Genomic DNA, 20162 nt, shown 5'->3' with positions numbered 1-20162 from the left:
TCTCTCACATGTGGGCCTACCAGCTTTCTCCTGCTTGATTTGAAGCTGCTAGAATTTATGAGTATATATACGTCAAAAACAGTGGCTCGTAAGACGTATATATACGACCATACAGTCAAAGAGTTAAACGGAAAACACAGACGGAGTTTTTTTTTCTCATTATGCACTGTGTGCTGCAGGATTTTTTTTTATACTGCGCACACTGACCACATAGACCCATTCTTTCATATGTAGGCCTACCAGCTTTCTCTCGCTAGATTTGAAGATGCTAGAATTTATGCGTACTAGTACGGCACCAACCCTGGTGTGTAAGCCGTACTAGTATGGCACCAACCCTGGTGTGTAAGCCGTACTAGTACGGCACCAATCTTGAAAGGGTTAAATGTGCAAAATCTCTAACAAATATTAGTAGATTTGGCTAATCTGCATCTAGACTGAATTTAATATTATTCACAAGACATTCACACACTTTTTATAATGCAATTTATTACAATTAATGTTACTCAAATACAGTGGACCCTCGACCAACGATATTAATCCATTCCTGAGAGCTCATCGTTAGTCGAAATTATCGTTAGTCGAGTTAATTTTCCCCATAAGAAATAATAGAAATCAAATTAATCCGTTCCTGACACCCCAAAGTATTGAAAAAAAAAATTCTACCACATGAAATATTAATTTTAATACACACAAACTGAAGAAGACATGTACAATTACATGACACTTACCTTTATTGAAGATCTGGTGATGATTGATGGGATTGGAGGAGGGGTGTGTGTGGATGGTGTTAGTGTTTAGAAGGGGAATCCCCTTCCATTAGGACTTGAGGTGTCTAGTCCTTTTCCGGGGTTACTTCCCTTCTTCATTTAATGCCACTAGGACCAGCTTGAGAGTCACTGGACCTCTGTCTCAGTCCATAGAGCTCTGTACCTCCCGTTCCTTTACGATTTGTCTAAAATGGGCCACAACATTGTCATTGTAATAGTCACCAGCACGGCTTGCAATAGCTGTGTTAGGGCGATTTTCATCCACAAAGGTTTGCAGTTCAACCCACTTTGCACACACATACTTAATCTTTGAAGTAGGCACAATGGATTCCACAACTGGGTTAGCCCCAAACCCTTCAAAATCTTTTTTTAATTTCCATACTAATTCTCACCCTTTTTATCACAGGGATGGCACTAGAAGCTTTCTTGGGGCCCATGGTGACTTATTTTGCAGGTGCAATCACTAAAAACGCTGTGATAATATGAAATGTTCTGATTGTATTTTGGATGCGACCGCGGTGGCTGGCTTGTAAACACTGCACAGGCCACACGTGGACGCGTCTCGAACGGAACGAATCGCGTTGGTCGAGTTTTTTAGCACTAGTCGAGGCAAAATTTTTGCGTTAAAATGTATCGCTAGTCAGATTTAACGTTATATGATGCCATCGTTGGTCGAGGGTCCACTGTACTGATAACATGGGATTGCAGTTCTTGTATATGTAATATACACTACTAATAATATTCATAATATAAATGTTACATAAATTTGTGTGTGTTGCTCAAGGAGCTGCTCTTTATTTGCTTGCCTTTTGAGCAAATGAGAAGTTTATTATTTTGAATAGGCCCCATTTAGAACATGCTAGAGAATGTAAGCAAGTTTACCTGTACCTGAATAACTTACTTATTTACTTACATACATTCTCTAGCATATGCTAAATGAGGCCTATTCAAAATAATAAACTTCTCATTTGCCCAAAAGGCAGGCAAATTAAGAGCAGCTCCTTGAGCAACACATACATACAATTTATGTAACAATTATATTTTGAAATCTATATGTACTAGCTTAAAATGATGTTCAGTATAATAACTTATACAATTTTATTATAAGAATAACATTTTTGTTCCATTAAAGTGAATTTTGTACACAAAGTGGAGACTTGGCATGCCCTCATACTTAGGAGCCCTGAGTCAACTGCTTCCCTCTTGCCGTTATGGTTACCCATGACCTGGTAGGCAATGCTCTCATTTCACACACCGAGTTCCCATGGTTCGATCCCCAGCAAGGGTGGAAACACTGGGCGTGTTTCCTTACACCTGTTGTTCCCATTCACCTAGCAAGCGAGTAGGTACCAGGGTGTTAGTCGCATCCTGGGGGACAAGACTGAGGACCCAAATGGGTTATCCTGGGTGGATAACCCTCTGGGGTTAAAAATCCAAACAAAATCTTATGACAATAAATGAGGCAAAAACTCATTTTTAAATTCTGATGAATTTGAAGAATCAGAATGAAGGGGAGGAACAGAATACATTTGCGTTTTGATTCAGATGTACAGCATCAACACACAAGTCCATAAAGTGTGTGATAACTCATAGAACAAATTAGAAAAGATAAACTGCAATGAACAGCATTTCAAGAGCAGTATTTTGTCTGTGGATGAAAAATGAGAATATATCAACTTAGTTGTAGTGACACTTTTACATAGATATGAAGAGTGGTCCTTAACCCTTAAACTGTGAATGACACACCCTACTTTGGGGAACAAGACTGATGTATGTTATATGCCTAATTTTTTTCTACAGTACCTTCAGATTTGCTGCATTCAGCCAAGGTAAAAAACTGCACATTATATGGGTAGACCTAGAGTGTTATCAGTAATAGGCCCCATAGCAGGTGTAAATGATCAGGACCTGTTTTGCTGTCAACAGTCTTCCCACCAGCAAAAGGCATACAAATGGCAGGAAAATGCCTTATTTTTTAAATTTACTAAAGTTGCATGATACTAAGAGCAAAATTCAGCCAAAAATCATAAGTACGTAGCTTTAACCTAGGATAACCTAATAAAGTCAAACAACGTGACTATTTCCATGTCTCGAGTAGTACTAAACCTCAACAATTATAAGAGTTCTTTGAACCTAAAAATAAAACAATCAATAGACATAAGAAAAAACAATTAATTGTACCAATTTATAGTTAATATTGCAACTAGAGTTAGGGCATACTATGCATCTTTGCATTTGTCAGGTACATGCAGAGTGCAAGCAACTGACCCATTGGATTTTCTCAATGCTGAGATTTCAATTGTGATATTTACTTTTAGACATTGTATACCCTTAATACAACAGTATAAGCAATACAAAATGGTGACTAGTAGTCACCAGCTTCACAAATAACCAGCACTTAGATTCCTTCCTTTTCTAAGTGCAGGCTATTATTTATATTGACTTTTTTTTTTAAGCCTCCATTAATTCAATGAAGCTCTAGAACTGAACACTTATCAAGGCTGAAGTACTGATAAGTAAGTTTTTATTCAGGTACAGCCTGGTGGCTAAAGCTCTCCCTTCACACGGCGAGCATCTAGGTTCGATTCCTAGCAAGGGTAGAAACATTGGGCATCTTTCTTTACACCAGTTGTCTATGTTCACCCGTAAGTAAAATGGGTACCTGGGAGTTAGTTGACCGGTGTGGGTTGCATCCTAGGACAAAACTGACCTAATTTGCTCGAAATGCTCTGCATATTATTATTATTATAATCAAAAAGAAGTGCTAAGCCACAAGGAATGTTCTGCATATTATTATTATTATAATCAAGGGGGAAGCGCTAAACCCGGAGGATTATACAGCGCCTGGGGGGGGATGTGGAAGGCATTCAGGCTTAATTCGGGGAACTGGAGCACAGATCCAATTCCCTAAATCAAGAGCCCCTCACCAACATCAAGGAACCTTCCTTGAGGGGTAATGCTCTGCATAACAAGTGGCTCTCTATATAGTAGTATGTCACTGATGTCAGCTAGGCCTGTATACCATGTACATGTACTTGTATTAAATATATTATATTAAATTATTAATTTCTTATCATCATCATACATAGCAGCATGTGTACATTACCTAGGATAACCCAAAAGTCAAAGTGAGTTATTGTCTGATTTTTTTGGGGGTTATCCAAGGTTATTACAATCTACTTTTGTTATCTACAGTATTTAAATCAACTCTGTTTTTGATTGAAGTAGCCTGCTGAGCAGGCGAAATATCTCGGCAATATATACCAAACCTATTACATAAATAGTTCAGAACACCGACTAGCATATCGTTCATACTACCAAACTGTTGCACATGTCTTACACAAAGTACATTATATGAAGTCAAACAATGCGATTTATCTATCGAGGTCAATGAAATCTAATGCCAAGATTCGTGCCCATGAACTGGTAATCCTAAGATTACGGGTCCAGTGCATTACATCAAATTATTATAATCATGGGGGAGTGCTAAACCCGTAGGATTATACAGCACGTGGGGGGCATGGAAGGTATTCAGGCTCAATTCAGGGAACTGGAGCACAGATACAATTCCCTAGATCAAGAGCCCCTCACCAGCGTCAAGGAGCCTCCCTTGAGGGGCTTTATATCAGAGTAAAATATCTTTGATCAAGGTATTATACACACCTCTCGGTGTATCCTCGTTAATAAGGACATGATCCACAAGGCACTATATAAGAGCCTGGTAGCGTTGCGTCCTTCTCTCACCATCTATTCAAGCATATTAACATAACTGTGTAATATTTTCTGGTTTCTGATAGGTAGTTCCATATTTTGGGCCCCATAATGGCTGTCTGAAGTTACTGAACCCCTAAGAGAATTCACACCTCAGATTACTCTCAACGTCATTTCAGGCTCCATTCATCTGCCGATCGAAGGTGTGAAACCTAATGGACTAATTCTAATTAAAAATGAGGTGACTTTTTTACCTGTATGTGGGTAAAAAAAAGAACACCTTGAGCTAGGCCAAGCACTCACTGCTGCTCTGCAACGAAAATGGCGTCCTCTGTGGAGTAACGAGCTTACTTTATGCTATTATTATATGCAAGGATGAAATATAAAATACCAAACGTTGTTGGAATTTGTAATAAAATTTAGTTAAATAAACTGCTTTGAATGTACTGAATAAACAATAAAATTATTAGATTAATACATGAATAATTTATTAATGCGTCTTTATCTCCTATCCTCCAGCATTAAACGGTGTTATATGGATAACTAGAAATGTTTATATGAATAGAAATGAAGTAGATAAATGCAATATATATTTTTTTAAATTACATTATATTTAATGGAATTATAGGTTTGCAGTTTGTATGTGTGTGGTCGGTAAAGGCTAAAATTATGCGAGGCATTTCCGGTAGGATTTTGTGTATTGTGATGTTACCCCCTGTTCTATATGACATTTACAACGTTAAGCTATTATTTGCCTCTGTAATATTAAGTACCACCCACAACATGGGTGTGATCTGTGAAGTCGTGGGTGTGGGCTGCTGGGTCATGACTGGATTGTGGGCTCAAGGTTGTAGGCCCTGTTAGTGTGGAAAATACTGTATATATTTTCCGGAAATACGGCAATTTATAGGTAAATAGATGCCTTATATTGTATTTTTAAAAGAAGTATGTTATCGAAAAAAAGAAGACACTCGCCATCATGGTTTTTGAATTTTGTACAAACGTTGGTGTAATGGGAAGAATTTTTCATGCTCTAGATCTAGAGGTTAAAATTGTGTTGACACCTCTCAAATAGGAGGCAAAATTGGTGGTTACCTGGAGGTTACCTGGAGATTATTCCGTGGATCAACGCCCCCGCAGCCCGGTCCATGACCAGGCCTCCCGATGAATCAGGGCCTGATCAACTAGGCTGTTACTGCTGGCCGCACGCAGTCCAATGTACGAGCCACAGCCCGGCTGATCCGGCACTGACTTTAGGTATCTGTCCAGCTCTCTCTTGAAGGCAGCCAGGGGTTTATTGGCAATTCCCCTAATGCTTGATGGGAGGCTGTTGAACAGTTTTGGGCCCTGGACACTTATGGTGTTTTCCCTTAGTGGGGGCATTTTGCATCGCCTGCCCAGTCTTTTACTTTCGTAGGGAGTGATTTCTGTGTGCAGATTTTGGACCATTCCTTCCAAGATTTTCCAAGTGTAGATTATGATATATCTCTCCCTCCTGCATTCCAACGAGTACAAGTGGTGGATGTGCATTCCTGCATAACTTGAGATATCAGACGACTGGACAAGACAGCTCCAGAAACCTCAGCTCTCTAGATTTGTGTGTAATTCTGGCCAGCATTATTTTCATAGATTTAGTTAGAGTGAGGTTTTCTGAGTATGATACACATTAATCTCCAGTCAAATTGGTGAGTGATGTTAAGATATATTTTCCTTCTGTTGTATAATTGTGTATATATATAAACATTTATTTTTAATATACAGTCCACAAATTTATATATTTACCAGCATTCCCGGTGTATGTATATTTCATTTAATTAATAGGTTCAGAGCAACTTGTGGTTATGACAGTGGTAGGTATCGAAGGGGGACATTTTTTGCAACCTAGGTGTCCCAAATTCCTACTTGTCTATGTAACATTGATAAATAATAATTATCTTTGTTATCATTTACTGTTATGTACATAATTAGTTACATTCAGATAAATGTAATTTTCCACATTTAATTAGCCTGTTGGTCCTTCTTGGACCGGAGGTAATTAGTGAAGTCATTAATTAGTTAATTACTTAATAATTATATGTGAAATGACAGAAGGAGGTGGATGTTAAGTTCACAAATTTACTTAATGTGTAGTGGATTATAATAATTACAATATTAATTTTGATAAGCTAAGCTCAAGTCTGGCTAAGTTTATATTAATTTGTATAATACTAATTTGATAAGACAATTCTGGCCAAGATTTATATCAAGTGTATGTGTAATTGATAAGACAAGTGTGGATCAAGATTATATTGTGTATAATATTAATTTTGCTATGCCAAATTCTGGCAAGGATTTATTAATTTGTATAATATTAATTTTGATGAGCCAAGTTTGCATTAATGTACATTTAAAATTTATATTACAATTTTTTACATGTAATTGCTGAGCTCAAGTAGCTGGGATTTATTCAAAGGTAGGTTGAGTCAGTGTTATTAATTGGGTTGAATTTAATACATTGCATCATGGCTGAAAATGAGGAAATTAATATAGAAGACAAACATATGGAATATAGAGTAAAGAAAGCATCAATACAGGCTAGAAAAGTTCATGTAACCAAGGCATATAATAAGTGCTTGGAATTAATGAATCAAGAAACTGTGAATACTGATGATTTAGAATTGTATTTAGATGCTTTAGGGAATAGATATGATTCATACAAATTATATTACAACAAATATGAAGGAGATTTATTAGTAAACTGTGTAGATGAGACTGAAATAGATTTCATGATTAATCAGTATTATGAATTAGAGGAAAAGATTCTTTCTTGTAAAAGTCAGGCCTTGAATAAATTAAAATGTGTAAACCAGGCAGTTGGTCAGTCTGCTCCAACAAATAATATGTCTTTGCCAAAACTCCCAGAATTGTGTTTACCTGTGTTTAGTCCTGGAGAAAATTGGGAGGAATTTTGGTCAATTTTTAAAGCAGCTGTTCATGATAGGAGTGATCTAGCCTGTGTAACTAAATTATTTTACCTCAAAGGACAGGTAAGAGGAGATGCTCACATACTCTTACAAGCCTTTCCCAATGTAAATGACTCTTACAAGGAAGCAGTTGACTTGTTGAAAGTCACTTATGGTAATATAGAACAAAGTAGGTTGGATCTAGTGAATGTTATTGTTAATTTAAAATCTCCAGATCACACTTACAAAGGTTTACAGCAGTTTAGAGTTAAACTGGAGAGCACTCTCAAAACTTTAAGTAATAAATATAATCTGAAGGAATCAGACTGGTTATTGAGTGCCATGGTACAGAATAAATTAAGCTGTAAAACACTTGAATGGCTCTCGAATAAATATCACAAGGGTTATTTTGGTCTGAAGGAAATAAGACTAGGTCTACAAGAATTAATTGTTCAGTTGCAGACCAGCCAACTAACTCATTTTAAAGATGCAACACATGATAACTCTGAGGTATCTGCCAAGTTTCACAAAGGGAAAAATTATCCTAATGTTAATAATCAAAATTCATTTCCTAAAAAAAATTACATAGGGGCATATCAAGGAGCAGGAATCAGAAATAATGATTCTCCACAAGGTAAGAAGAATAAGTACCCTCCTAAGAGTGGCCCAGTTAATAAGAAACCAGTCAAAGAAAGGAGAGATTGTCTCTTCTGTAAGGGTACTCATTTTTCTAAGAATTGCAATGCATACAATTCATGGAATGATAAAGTTGAAAGATTGGAGGAACTTGACAGATGTATCAGGTGTTTAGGTAATCACAATGTAAAGGATTGTCATGCTAAATTAAACAACTGTTATCAATGTCACAAAGGAAGACACCATATAGTCATGTGTAAGGGTCTATATGACAATGTTGATAATAATGATAATGTTGACAATCTTGACACAACAGTAGCTAATGTAAAAATTGCTGCTAATGTTAATAAAGATGGTTTTGCTGAAGTAGCCTTACCTGTGTTACAGGTAAAAATTGATGATAAAAGGCATAAATCAAAAAATGTAACTGCATTATTGGACCAGGGATCCCAGCGTACTTTCATAAAACGTAAATGTCTTGATGGTATGAAAGTACAGATGGGAGATCCCACAACTTTAAAATTATCTGGTTTTCTCTCGGATAAAAGGGCTCAATTGTATGACACTGTTTATGTAACTGTCAGGTTGGGCAATGAGAAAAAACGTGTTAATGCAGTAATTGTAGATAGACTTCCAGAGAAAATATCTACAGTAGGGCTTAGTAAAGCTACAGACTCTCACATAATGTAAATTTAGCACCTTCTGGTGTAAGTGATGATTCTGTAGGCCCAATAAATATTTTGATAGGTAGTGACTATTATGCCTCCTTTGTAAAGGGTATGGTAAAGAAATGTGGTGTCACCCTTTTGAAGACTGCAGGAGGCCATATAATGTATGGTAGGATTCCTCGTAATAATAATTCATGACTAGAGGAAACTACAAATACCATAACTGTATGCCTTACTCATGAAATCGTACCCCAGTATAATTCTTCCATAGAGGATGGTGTTGAGCCAGTGCATAAATTGTGGGAATTAGAAAGCACTGGAATAAATGTAAATGAAGAAAGTCCAGACGATTCTTTTACTCAGGAGCAATACCTGAGAGATGTAAAATTTGAATCTGGACAATACTGGGTACGACTTCCGTGGAGACTGAACCATCCAGAATTGCCCACTAATTACAGAATGGCATATGGGCAGTTAAAGGCTCAGCTCCGCGAACTGAGTAAGACACCAGAATTGTTAACTGCCTATAATGATATAATTGCTGAGCAGTTAATTAATAAATTTATAGAAGAGGTACCTCCCGAGCAAGCCAAAATTTATGGTCACTATTTGCCACATCACAGAGTGAAGGATTCTAAGACCACTCCTCTGAGAATTGTGTTTAATTGTAGTGCCAGGAGTAACAAAAATGTACCTAGTTTAAATGACTGTTTGATGACAGGTCCCTCGTTGACAGAAAAATTAGGAGATATCTTATTAAATTTCAGGATGAAAAATTATGCCTTTACGGCTGACATAAGTAAAGCTTTCCTAAGAGTGGGTTTACAAGAGGCTGACTGGGATTGTACCCGCTTCTTATGGCCTGAGAATCCTAGTGACCCACTTAGCCCTCTGAAAACCTTTCGCTCTAGGAGCGTATTATTTGGTGCTACATCCAGTCCGTTCCTACTTCAAGCGACGATAAATGCACACCTTAAATTTATGGAAAGTCCATTGAGTAAAGTAATGAGCAAACTATTTTATGTGGACAATTTCCTGGGTGTGACGTCAGCTGAAGAGGAACTGTTAATGACTTATGGAGAGGCTAATAAAATAATGCAGAGTGCAAATATGCCTCTGAGGGAATGAAAAAGTAATTCGTCCAAATTAAAGGACAAAATAAGTAAAGATTACCCTGGAGATGAAGTGCCAAAATGTAGTAATGTATTGGGTTTAATTTGGGATACTGAGAGAGATTTGTTAATGTTAAAACCTAATAATTACAGTATGCCCAATAAATTAACTAAGAGAGTTTTGCTTGCTGAAGTTTCAAAATGTTTTGATCCACTAGGTTTAGTGTCACCCCTTACTATAAGAGGGAAATTATTAATTCAGGAAGCATGGAAACTTAAATGTGCTTGGGATGAAATTCTACCTGAGGAATTCATTAACAGGTGGGATGAATTAATTGGTGATTATGAGAAAATTCCAATGTTGGAGTTCCCACACCAGGTGGCCAATCCAAATGGGAAAAATGTACTCCACATTTTTTGTGATGCTTCAAAATTGGCATATGGAGCAGTTGCTTACCTTCAATGTAATAGTGTTATTTCTCTTGTTATGTCTAAGGCTAAAATGTCTCCAATTAAATCACATACCTTGCCTCAGTTGGAATTAACAGCCATTTATGTAGGTGTCAAATTAGCTAATTTTATAAGAAATAAGTTGCAGGAGATAAATATTAGCGACACTGTAATTTGGTCTAATAATGAGGTATCCTTACAATGGATTCGTAATGGAAACAGTAAAATTGTGTACGTACAAAACAGAGTCGCAGAAATTAATCAGATGCAAGAGAAGTATAATAGTTTGGGTCAGCATATGTTAACATTTAATCATATACCTGGTGAGGAGAATCCAGCTGATTTCTTGTCTCGAGGTTTACCTTATGCTAAATTTGTAAATGCTGTATCATGGTTTAAAGGACTGAGTTGGTTGGTAAATAAAGCTAATTGGCCTGTACAAAAGATGTATATTGCTCCTGTTGAAATTACTGTGACCACCGCTCCAATAGTTTGTCCTCCCTTAGCCATTGATATAAATAGGTATTCTTCTTTACCCAAACTAATCAATGTAACTAAGTTGGTGTTTAAATTTCTAAACAAGATGAATATTTCATTTAAGTTTTCACATCCTCTTGAATATTGGATAAAGAGGGTACAAGAAGAAATCTATGGAAATGAGATTAAATTGATGATGGAAAGAAAAATTGTGAAAGGTTCCATAATAGTGAAATTGGGGCTGTATTTAGAGAACAATGTAAGGTGCAGAGGTAGGTTACAAAATGCTGATTTGGGTGATTATGCTAAACACCCTATCTTACTGCCCAAAACTCATCATCTAGCAAATTTGATTGTTCTAAATGCCCATAAAAATGTAATGCATGGTGGGGTACAAGATACCTTAAATTGTATTAGGGAAACTTTCTGGATTCCACAAGGACAGCAAAGTGTAAAAAGGGTGATTAAATCTTGTGTAATATGTCGCCGTGTGGATGCCAGATCCTATATGTACCCAGGTCCTCCACCATTGTCAAATGAGCAATTTGAGTTGTTTAGCAACGAACTCCGGCCGGCCACAGTGTGGAAAATACTGCATATATTTTCCGGAAACACGGTAATTTATAGGTAAATAGATGCCCTATATTGTATTTTTAAAAGAAGTATGTTATTGAAAAAAAGAAGAGACACTCGCCATCTTGTTTTTTTAATTTTGTACAAACGTTGGTGTAATGGGAAGAATTTTTCGTGCTCTAGAGGTTAAAATTGTGTTGACACCTCTCAAATAGGAGGCGAAATTGGTGGATGTGCATTCCTGCATAACTTGAGATATCAGACGACTGGACAAGACAGCTCCAGGAACCTCAGATAAGCTCTCTAGAATTGTGTGTAATTCTGGCCAGCATTATTTTCATAGATTTAGTTAGAGTGAGGTTTTCTGAGTATGATACACATTAATCTCCAGTCAAATTGGTTTACCTGGAGTTTACCTGGAGAGAGTTCCGGGGGTCAACGCCCCCGCGGCCCGGTCTGTGACCAGGCCTCCTGGTGGATCAGAGCCTGATCAACCAGGCTGTTGCTGCTGGCTGCACGCAAACCAACGTACGAGCCACAGCCCGGCTGATCCGGAACTGACTTTAGGTGCTTGTCCAGTGCCAGCTTGAAGACTGCCAGGGGTCTGTTGGTAATCCCCCTTATGTATGCTGGGAGGCAGTTGAACAGTCTCGGGCCCCTGACACTTATTGTATGGTCTCTTAACGTGCTAGTGACACCCCTGCTTTTCATTGGGGGGATGGTGCATCGTCTGCCAAGTCTTTTGCTTTCGTAGTGAGTGATTTTCGTGTGCAAGTTCGGTACTAGTCCCTCTAGGATTTTCCAGGTGTATATAATCATGTATCTCTCCCTCCTGCGTTCCAGGGAATACAGGTTTAGGAACCTCAAGGGCTCCCAATAATTGAGGTGTTTTATCTCCGTTATGCGCGCCGTGAAAGTTCTCTGTACATTTTCTAGGTCGGCAATTTCACCTGCCTTGAAAGGTGCTGTTAGTGTGCAGCAATATTCCAGCCTAGATAGAACAAGTGACCTGAAGAGTGTCATCATGGGCTTGGCCTCCCTAGTTTTGAAGGTTCTCATTATCCATCCTGTCATTTTTCTAGCAGATGCGATTGATACAATGTTATGGTCCGTGAAGGTGAGATCCTCCGACATGATCACTCCCAGGTCTTTGACGTTGGTGTTTCGCTCTATTTTGTGGCCAGAATTTGTTTTGTACTCTGATGAAGATTTAATTTCCTCGTGTTTACCATATCTGAGTAATTGAAATTTCTCATCGTTGAACTTCATATTGTTTTCTGCAGCCCACTGAAAGATTTGGTTGATGTCCGCCTGGAGCTTTGCAGTGTCTGCAATGGAAGACACTGTCATGCAGATTCGGGTGTCATCTGCAAAAGAAGACACGGTGCTGTGGCTGACATCCTTGTCTATGTCGGATATAAGGATGAGGAACAAGATGGGAGCGAGTACTGTGCCTTGTGGAACAGAGCTTTTCACCGTAGCTGCCTCGGACTTTACTCTGTTGACGACTACTCTCTGTGTTCTGTTAGTGAGGAAATTATAGATCCATCGACCGACTTTTCCTGTTATTCCTTTAGCACGCATTTTGTGCGCTATTACGCCATGGTCACACTTGTCGAAGGCTTTTGCAAAGTCTGTATATATTACATCTGCATTCTTTTTGTCTTCTAGTGCATTTAGGACCTTGTCGTAGTGATCCAATAGTTGAGACAGACAGGAGCGACCTGTTCTAAACCCATGTTGCCCTGGGTTGTGTAACTGATGGGTTTCTAGATGGGTGGTGATCTTGCTTCTTAGGACCCTTTCAAAGATTTTTATGATATGGGATGTTAGTGCTATTGGTCTGTAGTTCTTTGCTGTTGCTTTACTGCCCCCTTTGTGGAGTGGGGCTATGTCTGTTGTTTTTAGTAACTGTGGGACGACCCCCGTGTCCATGCTCCCTCTCCATAGGATGGAAAAGGCTCGTGATAGGGGCTTCTTGCAGTTCTTGATGAACACAGAGTTCCATGAGTCTGGCCCTGGGGCAGAGTGCATGGGCATGTCATTTATCGCCTGTTCGAAGTCATTTGGCGTCAGGATAACATCGGATAGGCTTGTGTTAATCAAATTTTGTGGCTCTCTCATAAAAAATTCATTTTGATCTTCGACTCTCAGTCTGGTTAGCGGCTTGCTAAAAACTGAGTCATATTGGGACTTGAGTAGCTCACTCATTTCCTTGCTGTCATCTGTGTAGGACCCATCTTGTTTAAGTAGGGGCCCAATACTGGACGTTGTTCTCGATTTTGATTTGGCATAGGAGAAGAAATACTTTGGGTTTCTTTCGATTTCATTTATGGCTTTTAGTTCTTCCCGCGATTCCTGACTCCTAAAGGATTCTTTTAGCTTAAGTTCGATGCTTGCTATTTCTCTGACCAGTGTCTCCCTACGCATTTCAGATATATTGACCTCTTTTAGCCGCTCTGTTATTCTTTTCCGTCGCCTGTAAAGGGAGCGCCTGTCTCTTTCTGTTTTACATCTACTCCTCCTTTTTCTTAGAGGAATAAGCCTTGTGCATACATCGAGTGCCACCGAGTTAATCTGTTCTGTTCTAGGCATAAGTTGGGGTCTGTGTTGCTTAGTATATCTTCCCAGCTTATATCGGTTAGGACTTGGTTTACTTGGTCCCACTTTATGTTTTTGTTATTGAATTTGAATTTGGTGAATGCTCCCTCGTGACTAATCTCATTATGTCGGTCTGGGGCTCCGCACATACATGGTGAGTGATATTAAGATATATTTTCCTTCTGTTGTATAATTGTATATATATATAACCATTTATTATTTTTAATATACAGTCCACAAATTTATATATTTACCAGCATTCCTGGTGTATGTATATTTCATTTAATTAATAGGTCCAGAACAACTTGTGGTTATGACAGTGGTAGGTATCGAAGGGGGACATTTTTTGCGACCTAGGTGTCCCAAATTCCTACTTGTCTATGTAACATTGATAAATAATAATTATCTTTGTTATCATTTACTGTTATGTACATAATTAGTTACATTCAGATAAATGCAATTTTTCACAGTTAGTAAGTAACTTTATTCAGGTATACACAAATACATTTACACAGAATTATCATACATAGCAGCATATGTGTAGAGAACCTAGGATAGTTAGGCTGTTAGTTGTGAGCTGTGAATTGTGGGCTCTGGATTGTATGCTCTGTTGTAGGTTGTGAGCTGTGCGTTGTGAATTGTGGGTTATCGGCTGTGGGTTGTGAGTTGTGGATTGTGAGCTGTAGAGTGCATATTAAGCTATCAAACTCACCCGCTGCCCCCGCAGACTGCCTGCAATAAAAATAAGTGAAACTTGGTTTTTTCTGGGGGGAGTATCCTAGACTCAGTTCTTAATAATTTGCTATTTAAAACAATTTTAAACAATTAATACTATTCACGAGTCCTAAATAAACACTTTATTATACAATTATTGTATGGACAGCCATCTTGCGTGATGGGAGGTTTACCTGGAGAGGGTTTCGGGGGTCAACGCCCCCGCGGCCCGGTCTGAGACCAGGCCTCATGGTGGATCAGGGTCTGATCAACCAGGCTGTTACTGCTGTCCGCACGGAAGCTGACGTACGAACCACAGCCCGGTTGGTCAGGTACTGACTTTAGGTGCCTGTCCAGTGCCTTCTTGAAGACAGCCAGAGGTCTATTGGTAATCCCCCTGATGTATGTTGGGAGGCAATTGAACAGTCTTGGGCCCCGGACATTTATTGTGTTCTCTCAGTGTACTCGTGGCACTCCAGCTTTTCATCGGGGAAATGTTGCATCTCCTGCCGAGTCTTTGCTTTCATAGGGAGTGATTTTCGTGTGCAGGTTTAGTACCAATCCCTCCAGGACCTTCCAAGTGTATATTATCATGTATCTCGCCTGCGTTCGAGGGAATACAGATCAAGGACCTTCAACCGTTCCCAGTAGTTTAGGTGCCTTATCGTATTTATGTGTGCCGTGAAAGTTCTTTGTACACTCTCCAGGTCTGCAATGTCGCCAGCCTTGAAGGGGGCCGTTAGTGTACAGCAGTATTCCAGCCTAGAGAGCACAAGTGATTTGAAGAGAATCATCATGGGCTTGGCGTCCCTAGTTGTGAAGGTTCTCATTATCCATCCTATCATTTTCCTAGCGGAGGTATTACTTATACAAAGTTAGCTTTCAGTATCATTAGATCAATGGTATAATCCCAATAAGTTGATGAATAAGACACTTGTGCAACACCTGAACAGGGCCAGCGCCAAAGGGGGCTTCAGCCCCCAAATTCGCCCAGCCCACCCAAAGCCCCTCCCCCCGCAATAAAAATAATAATAACGATGCTTCTAAAACAAGTCTGTTAGCCACCTTACAACTAGATAGCTACCCTCATGCCCTCGAAACCTATGCTGGGTGTTATGAATCCACTCCTTTCCTGGTGCTCCACTATTCTTAGCCTGATGATGTCCATAAGCTTACATACTATGCATGTTAGTGACACAGACATGTAGTTCGCTGCCACCTGTCATTTTTTCTAAATATTGGGGCTATATATGCTGTTTTCCAGACCTCTGATAACTTCCTTGTTTCAATCGATTTGTTGAAGATGGTTGCTGATAGTTTACAAAGTTCCTCTTCTTCCTCTCGCAGAATCCAAGATATTTTGTCTTGTACCATTGATTTCTAGGTATCTAGGTCAGTCACTATTTTCTTCACCTTTCCTCCTGTTGTTTGTATTGTGTCCAGTATTCGTTGGTGCAATCTCTTTGCTTGACTCTCTGGCAGTGTTCCTGATTCCACTGAGAATACATCCCTAAATCTTTTGTTCAGCTCCTCACAGATTTTCTGGTCATTCTTAGTGAGTTCCCTTCCTCCTTCCTTCAACCTTATTATCTGATGGTTCATGGTTGTTTCCTTCTGATGTGATTGTATATCAACTATTGTCCATGTTCACCTAGCAGTAAGTAGGCACCTGGGTATTAGTTGACTGTTGTGGATGGCATCCTGGGGGACATGACTAACGTAAATTGCCTGTAATGGGTATGGGGTGCATAATAAAGATATTTAACTAACCTGTAATGTTCTGCATAACCAGGGGATTTCTATATAGTATGTCAATGATGTCAGCTGTCTGTATCGGTTGTATCATGTACGTGTAGAAATAAAGATTATTATTATTATGAAACGATCCCCACCTACAAATCCTCCCTTACCAACAGTACCACCCCTACTAACACCACCACCCTTATTAACAACAACACCCCTACTAACAGCACCACCCATACTAACAACCGTTCTAACAAAACCCCTCTCAACACCATCACTCTAACACCAAACATTACTCTCACTGTCAATATCACCCTCCCACTAACAAATCAATCCTCCAAGAACATTACTCCACCAGTAAAATCACCATACCAAAGAAATCACCCCACCACCAAAGCCACCCCAATAATAAAACCACCCCATCAACAAAAAGACCGCACATGTGTCTAATTTATCAAAAAGACCGCCCACTGCTAATTAAATCACTTCCGTCACCTACAACCCAGCCCCATCACCAAACACACATCACAACCAACACTTCCCACAGGTAAAGGCACCCCTCACCACCATCACTTCCCACTACCATCATCACAACCACAACCATTATCACTGCCTCTGTAATCTTTTGACTACCAGCCTCAGGATGAGTATGAGGTGCATAACAAAGATATTAAACTAATTAGCAGCACCAACATTGCTCCCACCATCAACAAGACTCCCAGCATCAACATGATTCCCACCACCACCATCACCGTCACCACCACTAACAATAGTGGTATCAGGCGGTAAATCACCTGGGCATATCCTTGCGGCCATATATTTTTTCCTAGGATAGCGAGCCAAAACTTTCAAACGTGCCAATGGCTAAACTTTCTCTGTAGACAAAATTTCCACTCCACTCCTTCCTTTCTTTTGCTCACCTCACTCAATATCCAGATTTAACTACCTTGGAAGCTGTTATTTTTTATGTATACCTTGTGTAGTATTTATATAATCATTTAGCTTGTTATTTACTAATGTTTTTAATGGAACTGTTTACGAGTCTTAGTGTTCACTGCAGCAGGTGGCAATATTTACTACTAAAGGCTCAGTATTTTCACATTTTACACCACTAAAATGTCCCGTAGCTCGATTGCTAGCTCACCAGCTAGGCCTGTACACGTTGTACACGTAGAAATAAACATTATTATTATTATTATTATTATTATTATTATTATTATTATTGTTATTATAAAACAACGCCAGCGTAGAATCAGACAATACTAAAATTTATATGAAAGTAGCACCCATGGAAGACAGCGAGCATCCAAAAAGATATAAATCAAATCTTCCAGTAGGCTACTAATTACAATATGAGGTTCAGTGAGGACAAACTTCAGTTACTAAGTCATAGAATAGAGGAACTACTAACAAAAGAACACAAGTCGAATGTGAGAGACCTGGGAGTGATAATGTCAATCTCACGTACAAGAAGCACAACAATGTTATTATCACAACTGTAATGATTATTTGACTGAATTCATGAGTGTAAACTAATTATTATTGCTTTGAAATCAATAAATTTGCAAACAGTAACCTGCGTAGCAAACAAATATTGGGGTCCAGTCCCTGTACCAATTATATGCCTGGGTAATACTTTGACTGATGGGTATGGGAAGCATAATGAAGCTATTTATTTATTATTATTAAAGATTAGCCGGTATTCTCCCGGCCCGGGGCTTTTCCAAGTGGTGGCCCGGCCTTGGCTCCCTCTTTAGGGAGTGTCTGAGACCTAAGTCTCCCATGGGAGGAGGCACAAGTACCTCCTCATCTTTGGGACCAACTGTCCCCAGGCCTAGCCACAAGCTAGGCCTCTCTGGTTTGCCATCCCCGCCCCGAGCTAAAGGCTCGGGCTCAGGCACCTACCCTACCCTAGAAGGGCTGGGTATGGTATCGATGGAAGCTATTAATTATTATTATTAAAGATTCGCCGGTATTCTCCCGGCCCGGGCCTTGTCCAAGTGGTGGCCCGGCCTTGGCTCCCTCTTTAGGGAGTGTCTGAGACCTAAGTCTCCCATGGGAGGAGGCACAAGTACCTCCTCATCTTTGGGACCAACTGTCCCCAGGCCTAGCCACAAGCTAGGCCTCTCTGGTCTGCCATCCCCGCCCCAAGGGGGCTAATGGGAATGACAGTCTTATGAGCTAAAGGCTCGGGCTCAGGCACCTACCCTACCCTAGAAGGGCTGGGCATGGTATCGATGGAAGCTATTAAATTTGGAAGGTTGACACGTTCAGAAAAAAAATCGAATTATATATAAGATAAAATTACCATGTAATGAAAATTGTAGTTTTATTCCTTATAATATTAATCATTGACATTTGGCCTGTCATATTTATAAAATTTATATGCGTTTTACATATCGACACCATACACTGTATATTTAACCTTAAAAGCTTTTATAACTCATGTTATTTTTGTTTTTATAGGTGAGCTGTTAGTTTTTGCCATCAACTCGAAAACTTACTTAGAAAACCATTTAAAATTTGTTAGGCCTTTGTCACATACCAATGTGTTCATACAGTAGACTTCTCCTCTTAAGTGAAAGCGTTTTAAAAAAATATATGTATTATTTTATCTCAATTTTTATTTACATGTTTTTAAACGTCAGCTTTTAATCATATTATTTCACAGATTAGCGAAAACACTAAATTTTTATGCAGTTGGTGATACAGTCTTGCTTCTAAGGCCGTTGTACATTATTGTATGTATTTTTGTGTTCGTTACCAACAGTTAACACACTCCTAATTTTAAAAAATGGGATTAATTAACAAATTTGTTTGGTAGCATTTTTAACTGAATGTATATGTATAATGAGTTTTGTAATATTGTGTGCAGTCGTTTGTGCTACATAGAAATTATACGAATACCTTCCATAAATATTTCCTTCTATATACATTTGTATGACCTTGGGTTATGGGGACACTCAAGAGTTTCATAACATCTAGCACTTTTTTTAACTGTAATGTCTGTAGAAGATTTTTACGGCTTCTCTTCAACTTGAACCTTACACAGTTTTGTATATCTTCCGGAAGCGAAGGTTAGTGTATTGGTTAGTGAAGCCCACTCATATACACCTTACATTACACATCATACTTAACCTAGCTTCTTCCTAGAATCTAGGAAGATTATAATCATGGAAAAGCGATAAACCCGTTGGGGGTCATATAGCGCCTGGAGAATGAGAAGGGAAAGGGGTATAGGAAAGGAAATGCATTAGGATTATTATTATAATCATAACTAAGCGTTAAACCCGTAACTTTGGATCAAGAGCCCTTCATAAGCATCAAGGCAACCTCACCCCTCGAAGGGAAACTAGGTAAAAGTGTCTCATAATGGGAGATACCTTTCTCGGATTTCCCAGCGACCTAAACAAATCAATTATACTGTTGCAGCGTGTGAGTGGGTTCAACTCTAGTTCCTGGGTCTCTTTATATAACATCAGAGTATCCTAAATCAATGTAAGGTAGCCATTTTTTTATTTGTATGTTGCCAGGATCGTTCGGGTTGATATAAGTAACTGACTTTTTTGGGTTATCCTAGGTTTTCTACACATATGCTGTTATGTAACAGTAGTTGTGCATACCTGAATAAACTTACTATACTTGTATCATAATTATTATCATGGAAACCGGACGAAGCTCTAAACTCGTAGAGAAACTGACTAGGCTCTAGTAAGTAAGTTCATTCAGGTATACACAAATACAGTTATTCATTACCTTCGTAACTTG

The 20162-nt window shown here is 38.9% G+C and overlaps 1 protein-coding gene across 4 annotated transcripts in view; it reads right to left on the bottom strand.

Annotated features, from left to right (window-relative positions):
• Positions 1 to 4812, bottom strand: part of Prp39 (pre-mRNA processing factor 39) — an 85070-nt gene extending 80258 nt beyond the window's left edge. For 3 of the 4 annotated variants that reach the window (XM_053781852.2, XM_070089898.1, XM_070089897.1), the window contains exon 1: positions 4733 to 4811. The gene's annotated coding sequence lies outside the window, so the exon portion shown is untranslated. Of the gene's footprint in view, positions 1 to 4732 lie in introns of all 4 variants that reach the window. The other variant, XM_053781851.2, reaches the window with a different exon arrangement.
• Positions 4813 to 20162: the final 15350 nt, after the last annotated feature.

This window comes from Cherax quadricarinatus, chromosome 30 (assembly GCF_038502225.1).
Source record: "Cherax quadricarinatus isolate ZL_2023a chromosome 30, ASM3850222v1, whole genome shotgun sequence".
NCBI classification, from domain to species: Eukaryota; Metazoa; Arthropoda; class Malacostraca; order Decapoda; family Parastacidae; genus Cherax; species Cherax quadricarinatus.
This window is presented reverse-complemented; position numbering and strand designations above follow the sequence as displayed.